This window comes from Carya illinoinensis, chromosome 13, assembly GCF_018687715.1.
Source record: "Carya illinoinensis cultivar Pawnee chromosome 13, C.illinoinensisPawnee_v1, whole genome shotgun sequence".
Lineage (NCBI taxonomy): Eukaryota > Viridiplantae > Streptophyta > Magnoliopsida > Fagales > Juglandaceae > Carya > Carya illinoinensis.
Window position 1 is genome coordinate 32,086,452 of NC_056764.1, and position 12,944 is coordinate 32,099,395.

Sequence of the window (12,944 nt, forward strand, 5' to 3'; positions counted from 1 at the left end):
TAAAAAATAGCCCAATTTACACTTTTTTTTTTTTTTTTTTTTTTTTTGTAGTGAGCTTGCTAATGAGGAAGACGAGGACAGTGCATATATTGGCAAACTTTGTTAACTGCAAATGAAATTTTTGGTCATGTAAAAGAAAGATATTGGAGACTTCCGACCACACTACGATATAGTTGTGGATCCTCAAAGGAGGGACCATCAACTATAGTAAGTTTGGTGGAGGTAGCCATAGGGGTTGACACTGGTTTGGAGTGATGCATATTAGTGCGATGTAAAAGGTCAGAGATATATCATTGCTAAGAAAGAAAGAGACCAGAATTATTTCTACAAACCTCAATACCAAGAAAATAATGTAACATGACTAGATCTTTAACTGGAAATGAGTGGCGGAGAGCAACAATAAATTCATTTATCAGAGACGTATGAGAGGCTGTTACAATAATATCATCAATGTAAACTAAGACAAACACAGATGCAGAGGTAGTAGAGAGGATAAATAGAAAAGAATCTGAAATAGAAGCATGAAATCCTAAATCTAGTAATCGAGAACTCAACTTAGCAAACTATGCCCTAGGGGCTTGTCGCAAACCATAGATGGATTTTCTGAGTTTACAGATAAAATGAGGATAGTCAGGATTCACAAACCCAGTCGGTTGATGCATGTAAACATTCTCTTCGAGATCCCCATGCAAGAAAGCATTTTGAACGTCCAATAGATGAAGAGGCCATTTCCGTGTCACTGCAAAAGAGAGAATTAAACGAATTGTAACTGGTTTAACTATTGGACTAAAAGTCTCAAAATAATCAAACCTGATTTGCTGATGGAATCCCTTAGCAACCAGTCGAGCTTTTCGACGTTCTAAGGTACCATCTGCGTGACGTTTCATTTTGAGAATCCACTTTGAACTAAGTATGTTCAGATGAGGAGAGGGAGGGACTAAATCCCAGGTGTGATTCTGTAGAAGAGCTTCGAACTCAGTGGCCATCGCTTCACACCAGGCCGGATACTGTGAGGCTATAGTATAGGAAGATGGTTCTTCTGGAATGGGAGTGGATTTAGAGAGAGAGGCATAGTGCTTGGGAGGAGGCCAAAGGATAGTGTCATCTGTGCGATTTAGAGGCCGAAAGGTGTGAGTTTTGGATCGAGTGAGTATTGGATGGGCAGGAAATGAAGAGTGTGTGCTGCGTTGTGTGGGTTTCGGTGCAGGTGAGGTTGATGAAGGGAAGGGATTATTTGGGATGACTTCGGGTAGAGGATTGGAGGGCTGGACGGAAGATGGATTTTGATGAGGGTTGGATGTAGTGATTGTCGGTTGTGAAGAACAAGAAGGTGATATTGTGAGATGTGAGGGAGTCGGCGCATGTGAGGTTGAAGATGAGGGATTCGATGGGTTGATTTTGGGTTGTGTGGGATTAGAGGATTCGGGTAGGTTAGTGATGAGTTGAGTATCTTGGCTTGAAGAGAGAGTATGGATTGACTCATGGGATATTTGGGCTGAAGATGAAGGAGAATGGTGGGCCGAAGATATGGGAGTGAAGTTTGGAGAATTAAGAGGAGAAGGGGTGGTATTTTGCTCAGGAGAAGAGATCTGAAGATCTGGGCATGGGAAGATAGATTGAGAAATATTTTGAGGAGATGCTGGAGCAGATGCGTGTAAGGAAGAAAAAGGAAAATATGTTTCATCAAATCGTACATCACAGGAAACATAAATTCGACCAGTAGGAACATGTAGACAATTATATACTTTGTGATTCAAGCTATATCCAATAAAAACACACAATTGAGAACGCATATCCATTTTATACAAATTAAATGGTTGAAGATTGGGCCAACATGCACAACCAAAAATTCTCAAAAATTTATAATCAGGTTGTTGATTGAATAAAGCTTGAAAGGGAGAATGATTTTTTAAAATTGGAGTAGGCATTCTATTTATTAAAAAAGTGGCAGTTTGAAAGGCCTCAGCCCAAATTTGGATGGGGCTGAGGAATGGGCTAAGAGAGAGAGCCCGGTTTCCACTATATGACGATGACGTCTTTCTACGCTACCATTTTAAGCGTGAGAATAGGACAAGTAATACGATGTGAAATGCCTAAATTGAGAAGAAGAGAAAAGAAGGGACGGAATTCTCCACCCCAGTGGGCCCAGTCAGTTTGAACGGCAATGATATTTTTGGAAAAAGTATTTTGTACAAATTTAATAAAAGCTAAAAAAATAGTAGAAACTTCAGATTTAGCATGTAAGGGAAAATACCAAATATATTTAGTAAAGTCATCAACAATGGAAAAATAAAATCTAAAACCACTAGAGGATAGCACAGGCGCAGGTCCCCAAACATCAAAAAATAAAAGCTGAAAAGCCGACTGTGATCTAGAAGGTGAGAGAGGATGAGGAAGAGTGTGAGATTTCGCTTGATAACAAGCATTACAAGAAGTAAAATGAGATGAAGAGGTAGTAGGTAAATTATTTTGACGGATAGTGAGTGAGGTGATACACGAAGACGGATGTCCTAGACGGAAATGCCAAATTTGAGGAGTTGTCCTTTTGCTAATGAAAGCTTGAGGTGGATTGAAATCAATAGATCTGGAAATGAGCTCTTAATTTGTTGGAAGCACATATAAGCTATTCTTAATAGGTCCCCGAAGAAGTACTTCCTGGGTATGAACATCCTTCACAAGAAAACTAGAAGAATTAAATTCAAAGAAAACTGAGTTATCAATACAGAACTGACGAACTGATAATAAATTTTTAGAAATAGAAGGAACATGAAGTAAGTGTCGGAGAAGAAATTTGCCAGTTGGTGTTGGAAGAATGCTAGCACCAGTGTTCTGTATGGGAAGAGCTGACCCATCGCCAATATGAACTTGATCAGGCCTAGTATACGATGTGGAGGTCAGATTTAAGTTGGAAAAATCCGATGTGAAATGATTTGTAGCAGCTGAGTCTGGAAACCATGAATTAGACGAAGAATTTGGAACCGAAGTGAAATTAGCTGAAAGTGATGTAGGTGGTGGAGGCTGATAATCATGAGTGAAGTGATGATAACACTGGAAAGCTGAGTGGCCGACTTGTGTACATATCTGGCAGGTGGGTTTACTCTGAGTTTGAGAGGAAAATAAATTGGAGGGTCCAGAAGTGGAGGTGTGAACACCACCACGTCCCCGACGGTAAGTGCGACCTCGACCATGATTTGAAGGGGTTGACAGTGAACGAAACTGAGTGGAGTTGGCAAAGAAGGACGTAGCAGAAAGTGTGGTTTGAGTTTAATGAGCAAGCCGTGATTCATGATTTAATTGGTAACTATAAACTTGAGAAGCAGAAAGGGGTTCGGGTCTGGTAGTGATAGAAGAGACCACCGATTCATTATCGGTCCCCAATCCAACCAATAAATAGACTATAAATTCATGAGAGGAAAGGGGATGACTGGCAGATGCAATAGAAGAAGCTAGAGCTCTAGCTTTGTGGAAATAGACGGAAACAGAATCTGAACCTTTCTTGAGAGTAGCTAATTGGTATTGAGTTTGCATGAGGTGGGTGGCAGACTGAGCTGAGTATAAATTGGTAAGTGTAGACCAGATTTCTTGAGAGGTGGAACAATCGACTACTTGAGAGAGGACAATATCGGTGAGAGAAGCGTAGAGATCAGAAATTATCATTTGATCTTGGAGGAGCCATGAGCTATGAGCAAGGTTCGGTTTGTCATCAATGGTGGAAGGGGGAAGAGGAATGGATCCATCGACATAGCCATAGAGCTGATAGCTTTTGAGAAAGGCAAGAAGTTGGGCTTTCCAAAGAGGAAAATTATCATGAGCAAGTTTCACTGTGATAAGGTGAGCAGCGGCATTGGTGAGAGAGGGATTCGGATTCGGAGGTGGAGGGGGAGCCATGGATGACCAGGAAAAAAAAAAAAATTGGACAAGGATCCTAGGGAGCTCGTGATACCATGTTAAAGAATGAGTGCAATAGAGACAAGCCACTTGAAGAAATGCCTCTATGGGCGTCTATCATTTCTAAATCTGAAAATACAGAGTATCTTTTCTATCTTGTGTAGCACATAGTGCTGTATTCTATTTATAGAGCAGAAAACAATTCAATGGATTTTTACAGGGAATTGTAGATGTTTCTATAATTATTTTCTACTAATTTTAGAGATATTCTCACACAGTTTTGGCCTTGCATTCTGTTGAGGTGAGCTGGCAGGGCATGAGTGCAGCTGACTGGTATGAGAGAGTGCAGCACGTTCTGGTGTGCTATTAATAGAGAACCAGAACTCCATGGTTTTGTAAATTAAGAAAGTAGAAAAGGGGCATCGGCACATGTGAAACGACAGGCAATACACTTTAAATCAAGCTTCCCGGCCTTAAAAATGATTAATGTACGTAACTTGGAGGATGTAAGTCACATTCTTCTCGTACTCAAACTTGCGTTTCAAGTCAAAGTTCTTTCATATACTCTGGCGGTTCTTAATTAGCTTACGGCCTGGGCAAAGTAATTTTTGAGGCCCGGGTAAAGGGGCCGGCCAGCCATTGTAAAAAATAGAGCCTGGAAGCCCTTAGGGGCCCAAACTAACGGCCCAAGGCCTTGGATGGGCAGCCCCTTCCATTGTAGTACCCTGTTTGAAAAACAAAATACCTCAAAATTGTGTCTTTCATGATCTAGACATACCATATTTTATCTACAGAAAATAATAATTGTAGTCGTGAGTATATAAATATCATATAATTACTTAAAAAAAAAGTAAATAAATACAGAATTCACATAAAAAAATAATTTTTAATAATAAATTCTACTCTTTTTTAAAATAACTATAAGACGATTATACACTTCTTATATATATAGCGTTATTCTTTTATTATCTCGCCCAGGCTACTAGACTACATCTAGTGAACTTTTAATTTGTGTGATGTTCTTTATTTTAAAAAAATAAAAATAAATTAATATACGCTCCAATGAAGAAATAAAAAGGAAAATGAGAGCTTGTTGACTCTTCTCTAGATTTTAAAAAGGAGCTGGAACAACTTGTTTCGTAGCATTAATATTGACCGTCAAAAAAAAAGTGAGGTGGTCCCATCTAATTTAATTGGTAATGGAATCTAAGTTGGGATTTGCTTCTTTCATTGTTTGGACTAATTTGAAGAACATTATAATTGCCTGCTTTGTTTTTATATACTTTTCTTTTTTACAACCAATCATAACTGCTTATTGCCACCACATTCATTACAACAAAAAGCATTTTTTGGGACGAAAATTTTCATACTAAAATATATAGATTTCGTTTCGAAAGATTTTTTGGGACGAAAAAATTTCGTCCCAAGGTCGTCCCAACATCACTGTCTCAAAAGATATATTAGGACGAAAATCACAATTTCGTCCCAAAATAAATCTTTTGGAACGATTTTGAAATTGACCGTTCGATACCGTTCGAACGATGACCTTTTTTGTCACAGTTAAAATTCGTTCCAGAATAGCGTTCGAATGCTTCTCAGTTACCGTTCGAACGTTAATGTATCTTTTGAACGGTTATCAAGATACGTTCAAATGATCAATAGAATTACGTTCGAACGTTAAAGGAACAGATCGAACGGTAGAAGAGATCGAACGGTGCTGATCAACGTTCGAACGCTATGGTAATGACCTGCGTTTGAACTTTTTTTGATCATCTGGTATCGTTTGAACGGTTTGGTCATTAATGTTTGAACGGTACATTATCGTTTGAACGGCCTATCCATTAATGTTCGAACGTGACACGGTCGTTCGAACGGATATTATTTTTATTAAAATCAATAATTATAAAAAAAATTAAATAGACATCCATAATATTTGAAAAACATAAATTAGGAACTGTTTAATTACTCACAAAAGTTTTATAATAAGTGCGAAGAAATACATAACCATGATACTAGCATTATTCATACATAATTAGATAATGTCATAAGCTAGACTTAAAAAACCATCAGTTGGTTGGAGGCCTGTACTGTTGCATTTGGAGTTGCATATCTCTCTTGAACTCTGCTTGTTCTTCTTCATGTTGTTTGAGGCGCATTTTCATATCTCATTGTTTCGCCAATTGAGCCTCTAACTCTTGTTGTTTTGCAACCAATTCTTCAATATAACATGTATCAAACAAACAATGCAAGATATGTTAATTAAGTATTTATATTATTAAATAATTAGATAGTTGTTTTATATCTTTCAAAATATTTTATTAATTATAACTATTTGTATTTTAATTAACATTTTAGTTAATAATTATAACTATTTGTATTGTAATTAATATTCTAGTTAATAATTATAACTATTTGTATTGTAATTAACATTCATTTTATTAATTATAATTCAGAATTTATATTTTAATTCAAATTCATTTGATTACTTTTAACTTTTAAGTATATAAGTATTATTAAAACAAAACTATTTGTATTAACCTATAGTTGAATAATTCAACTATTAAATATTTAAGTATTATTAAATCTTAGATGATTTGTAATTGAATTCATTCTCATTTGATTACTTTAATCTTTTAAGTATTTAAGTATTATTAAATGTAGATTATAAATAATTAATTTTTAATTCAACTCCTGCATTTAAAGTATTAATTATTTTAACACTGACCAACATAACGTTCAAACGGTGCTAGTCACCGTTCGATCTAAGGACATACGTTCGAATGGCATACGAATATCGTTCGAACGGATTAATTCCAGATTACAGTCGTCTTCAATCTCTAAAAATCTCAATATTTACAATCCAAATTACATCAAAAGACAGCAAACTATATGACGAACTCATTATAGCAAACGAAAACACTTATATAAAATTTAAAATGAGAATATACTTAAGGAGAATACCTGATTTGGAGAGATAAACCGGAAAATCCACCCGTACCCAATGCCCAAAACTTAAATACTCTTCACCAAACGGTAAAAACAATCTCTTAATCCGAAAATATAAGAGATTGATAGAAGTTAGTAATATTTGAGGGCTGGATTGAAGAATAATGGCGTTGGTTGGAAGAAAATGAGCGTGGGAGAGATTGGAAGTCGACTGGAACGAGTGCGAGATTGTGAGGTTCTGTCGTGTAAATGTAGAACATTGACGTTCGAACGGTTATTTTATGAACGTTCGAACGTCAAATAGATTAGCGGGAAAATTTTCCCCCTCTAATTAAACATTCGAACGTGAAAATTACCGTTCGAATGTTTTCTTATACGTTTAAACGGTTATTTTAAACCGTTCAAACGTCAAATTAAAATGTTGCTTATTGTATTTTTTTTACACTATACCTTTAAATATAATAACTTGTAAATATACTATAGTTTAGAGACAGAGTAATATAACTATATAATATATAATCAAACATATATTATATAGTTTAGTAACATATATAGTATAAAATATCATATTACATCTAGTATTATAGTCAAGTACATATATTAACCTATTATATATAACATATATATGGTATCATAGCATAGGGTTATATGTATCACATGCATATATATATATATAGTGTTTATTATATTATATTATTATTATAATATTATTTAATAATAGGATATCTACTATTATATATAGTGTCATCTATACTACTAGCAATTAGAGTGTATTATAATGATATAAAAACTAAAATTGAGTATATATAGTGTCATTTATAGTGCTAGAATAGAGAGTGTCATCTAATTAGCCTATAACTGCAATATAATATAAAAAATATACTAAACAAGTCATGTAATACATATACTATTATATATATATATATATATTAGTTAATATCACATATAATATATATGTTAGATAAATACATGAACATAGTTTCATGTATATAGTAGTCTATATTATATTAATTATACTATATAATATAACTTATACTATATACTATATAATATTCAATAGTATAATATATTTTAATTAAATATAATATAATATATACTATATATATAAAAAATTATAAATATAATATATAGTGTTTAATAATATATAAGCGCATTAAATATATTGCATTTAATATATTTAACAGTTAAAATATATTATAATTGAATTAATTATTATATTTAATATAATTAATACCGAATATTGCATTTAAATAACATTTATTATCATGAAATTTGGATTAATTAGGGAAGGGTATTAATTTTCAGTTAATACGTTCGAACGGTAAGTTAATACCGTTCGAACGGTACCACGTTCGAACTCTTCAAATAACGTTTGAACGGTGAATATGCATCATTCGAACGTTTATAATTTACCGTTCGAACGGTTTGTCAATTTCCCTCCAAAATAATTTTGCCTATCGCGCCAATATTACGTTCAAACGGTAACAATTAAACGTTCGAATGATTAATCATTAACGGTCAAACGGTTAACTTATTTGGGACAAAAAATTCCGTCCCTAAGAATAGGGTTCGAACGCGTTCGAACGGTCTGGCATTCCGTCGTTATTTTGGAACGAAATTCAAATTTCGTTTCAAAATCTCACTTTTTGGGACGATTTTCAATTCGTCCCAAAGCAATTTCATCCAAAAAAATGATTTTTGTTGTAGTGATTGGAAAATCTGGGCTGTGAAGTTCACAGGTATATATGTATTATTATTATTTTTTTTCCCTAATCCCACAGGTATGTATTAAAGTGCATAAAATAGACCACATAAGTTTTTGAGTCGGTAATTATTGACACATCAATTATTGTCAAAGTGATGTTATGCCTTTCATGATCGACGTTATAAATCAGTGGATTATAGTATTTCGTCTTTGTGTAGAGCAAAAGGTCTCGTATTGTTCTCGGATATGTAAAATATGAAAAAGACTAGATAAATGTTTTCGTGCTCAATACCAAAATAGAGTAATATATTGCAGTATATATAGAGTTTTCTGTTATAGACGTATTATCTAGATTTACATTTCCAAATAGATCTAGTAACATGCTAGCTATGTACAACATTTGAATTTGAATTATGGTAGATATCCTCCTTCTGTTGTGGATAATCTTTGAGAGCTAAAGAATCGCTCTTACATGCTGAGTCAAGAGACATAAGTCTTAATAGCTCCCTGTAAGCTGATGGGAGGTGAAAGCACATTAAGCTTGGCAAGAAGTACATCAAACCGAGAAGTAGTGAGACCCTTTGTGAAGATGTTTGTGATATGATCAATGCAGGTGGATATCAACTGAATCATAATGTCTTGGGAACATTGATGAACATCACCAAAAAATCTAAATATCATGTCAACTCATGCCGTGACCTTTCCAATCTCAATATAAGGAAGGAATTACATTTAAATCAGGATGGACAACACACCACCATGCCACATGCATGTTTTACCTTGTATGGAGGTGAAATGACAGGTTTCTATAATTGGTTGAATGATATTAAATTTCCTGATGGCTTCACTTCTGATTTGCGAGATGTGTTAGTGTTGTCGATTGCAAAATCTAGGAGATGAAAAGTCATGACTGCCATATTTTCATGCAACAATTACTTTTTGTTGCAATTTGTAGATACCTATGACAAGATATACAATTGGCATTGACTTAACTGAGCTCATTTTTTAAAGAGCTGTGTGCTAAAGTATGTAAAATTGATGTCTTAGAAAGGCTTCAGGTTGATATTGCTATCATTCTGTGCAAGCTTGAGATGATTTTTCCACCTAGTTTCTTCGATGTAATAGTGCACTTAGTCTACAATTTGCCACGTGAGGCCTTACTTGCGGGGTCTATTCAATATAGGTGGATGTGCCCATTTGAGCGGTATTTGGACAAATTCAAGAAGTATGTTAAGAATAAGGCCAGCCTAGACGGTTCGATAGCAAAGGCCTATATCTATGCAGAATGTTTGAACTTTTACTCCATGTACCTCCGCGATGTTGAGACTAGGTTAAATCCACTAGAACAGAACTTTGATGGTAGGAAAGATGGTGTACAAGTTGGCCTATGTGTTTTTACATAGAAGGTGCGACCCATGGGTGGCACATCATGTCAGCAACTTGAGAAGTAGCTTATTGTAAAAGCCAATTGGTATATTCTTAACAATTGCAAAGAGACTTGAAAATACCTTAAGTAAGTCACTTCATCTACTCAAATTCTGTGTTTGGTTATGAAATTGTACCATATTTAGTTTAATTCAACTGTACCATATAGTGCTCGTAGTCTTGAAATCTTGTACCATATTTGTGCAGTGAGTATTACATGCATATTAGTTTAGAGCATTTAGATAATGTTGACTGCATGCATGTTGCAAAATTCCCAAGCTGGTTCAAGACACACATATGTTTGCAAGTTTAAATTACCAATCCCTACATTTCTATGATATTGGTTTGTCTTATCAATGGTTTCAATTTGATTTGAGATGTTGTTCCATGTTTCAATTTGTGATAGATTCAAAATCTACGAATTGAGAATCCTGGTGAAGTCTCGGAGGATGTATATGCTCTAGGTGTAGCCCTGACCCTTGGATTGCATCCTATTTTGGTTGCATCAAGAACGGCATACGGTTTCATATAAAGCAATATGAAGAACATTGTTGAACCCAAAACTCCGGTGTTGTAGTTATTGGTGAACAAAGTGTCGATTTCTATGGAGTACTAATAGACATTTTGAAATTTCGCTACATGGGATGGCGTCATGTGTACTTATTCAAATGTGATTGGTTTGACGTCTCCGATCCTAGACGAGGGATTCATGTGGGCGACCATCTGGCCATTGTGAATATGTCCCGAACATTTTATAAAGATGAGCCATTCGTTTTGGGGTGCCAAGCTTCGCAAGTGTTTTACCTTAAAAATAGTAGCGTGGTTGGTAATTGGTATGTCGTGCAAAAAGTTATGAATAGAAATGTGTATGACCTTCTAGGAGTACCTAATTTTGAGGACAATGAATCAGAGTCTAGCGATGTTGACGAATACCAAGAGGCTAATTCCTCTGATCCATACATATCGGTCCAATTTGATGACGGTGGTCTCCAATGCATAGGCAAGATGTTGAGCCAACCTAGATTGATGTGTCCTCAATCATGGGGGATGGTAATCGTAACATATATGAGGAAACTTTTATCAATGATGATGATAGCGATACTAGTTCGACTTCTAGTGCCAACCACAAGGGAAGCACGAAAGAAGATAATCATTCGACGGACGAGGATAGTGCCTAAACAGACGAATATTCAAACTAGAAGTAGTAGAGATGGTTCAATGCCTGCAACATGTTTCTTGGAACAACGAACCTTCTTGGTTCTCTTGGAGATATTGACAAGGTAGATATATTCTATCCTGATTTCTTTAATCTTATACCTAGCTAATTTCTATTTTAATAACATTCCACTCTATTGTATGGAAAAAAATTAAGTTCAATCAAAATAAATTTTTTATTGCAAGCTTGATCCGAGATGTCATAACTTTCTTTGGTAGCTATGAAAGAAGTCATAGTGTTGATCCAACATGTGCAAGCTAGGTATGACAACTACCTTAATTGTTAAATAAAAAGCTCTAGTCTTTATTCTTCTTTGTAGCTTCACTTTTAAATTAATGTGATGGTGTTGCCCTCGTTATCTTATTCCTTTAAGAATGGCTAATGGTTTGTCTTAGTGTTTGCTTTCTATCAACAAGGTCAACTCATAACAGCTAAAACCGCATCCCTAGTACTAAACAGGTCAAGAATAATGGTTTTCACATAGTACTTCTCTCTCATATGAAACTAGTCTATTGAAATTAGGTGTGTTAAACAGTTAGTGTATGTTACTCTTTCACCTCAGGTTTGTTTATAGTGACTGGCCTGGGTAAAATATTAGGTTGTGATTTTCTCAGCTATATCTAATGGATTTCTGACAATATGCTGCGACTCTCTTGTTATGTTTATTTTCATATTAACCATGTCTCCTCCACTTCAGCCTTCTGTATCAGGTTAGTTTAGCAAGTGCAAAATATCTTAGGTTATTAGGTCTTGGTACTCTATTAGGGCATATTAAAATAATGATTTCTTCTACAATGGCATAATAATAGAGAAGATTACAGTCTCTTTATTATTAACCAGGTAGTGTTTTTTTTTTGGGTGTCTACAAGTCACATACTATACATAGATTGTTATTAGTAGATGGATGGACTTACATTAATAAGTGCAAAAAGCACAACCCAAGTACAAAGGGATAAATCCCAAGACACATGTTCATGAGGTTTGATTAAGATAATTGAAAATTAAAGACTGTAACAAAAGAAGTCAAAGTAAGAGTAGTGTATGAACATTTCTCGGTTTCCCTATAATTTTTACAAAAAACTCAATATTCTGTTTACTGTAGTTTACAGCATCAGCTCATCAGCTTTGAACAAGTAAGTTTGATGAACTTACATTCTATTCACAACACTTGAGTGTTTATAGTTTAATTAGAACCTTATGTTGATGTGTAATATTTATATCACCTTGCAAAACATGCCAATAATTGGAAGAGGTAGAGGCAGAGGTAGAGGTCGAGGTAGATCAGAAATTATAAGTGAAGCAAGAAATACAATACCAATTGCTACCCTCAATCTAAGAGACGATGCTTATGGTGGTTTGGTTGACTCAACCCAGCCACCTGATGTTGTCCCGAGCACAAAAACCTGTGAGCTACCAGATGTCGAGTCGCTTGGAAACACAAATGGTAATGGTGTTTATTTTATTTTCCGTCTATGCACATTCAATAAATAATTTGTAACATAATCATTTAATTGTTCAACGATGACTATAATATGCTAACAAATGATATGTTAGGATTGCCTACACGAAAACGTGGGCGTGGAACAGCGAAGAGCATCGAGTTTGAGAAGTTTCACAAGCATGGAAAGATAGCATTGAAGATAAAAGATGGTGAGACATCACCATGTTGTGAAAATTGTGTTGTGTTTACAACGAGGGTTACGTGGATATTGAAGCACCATGGCGACTTGAGTCATGTTAGTTGGCAAGACGTATCGGATAATG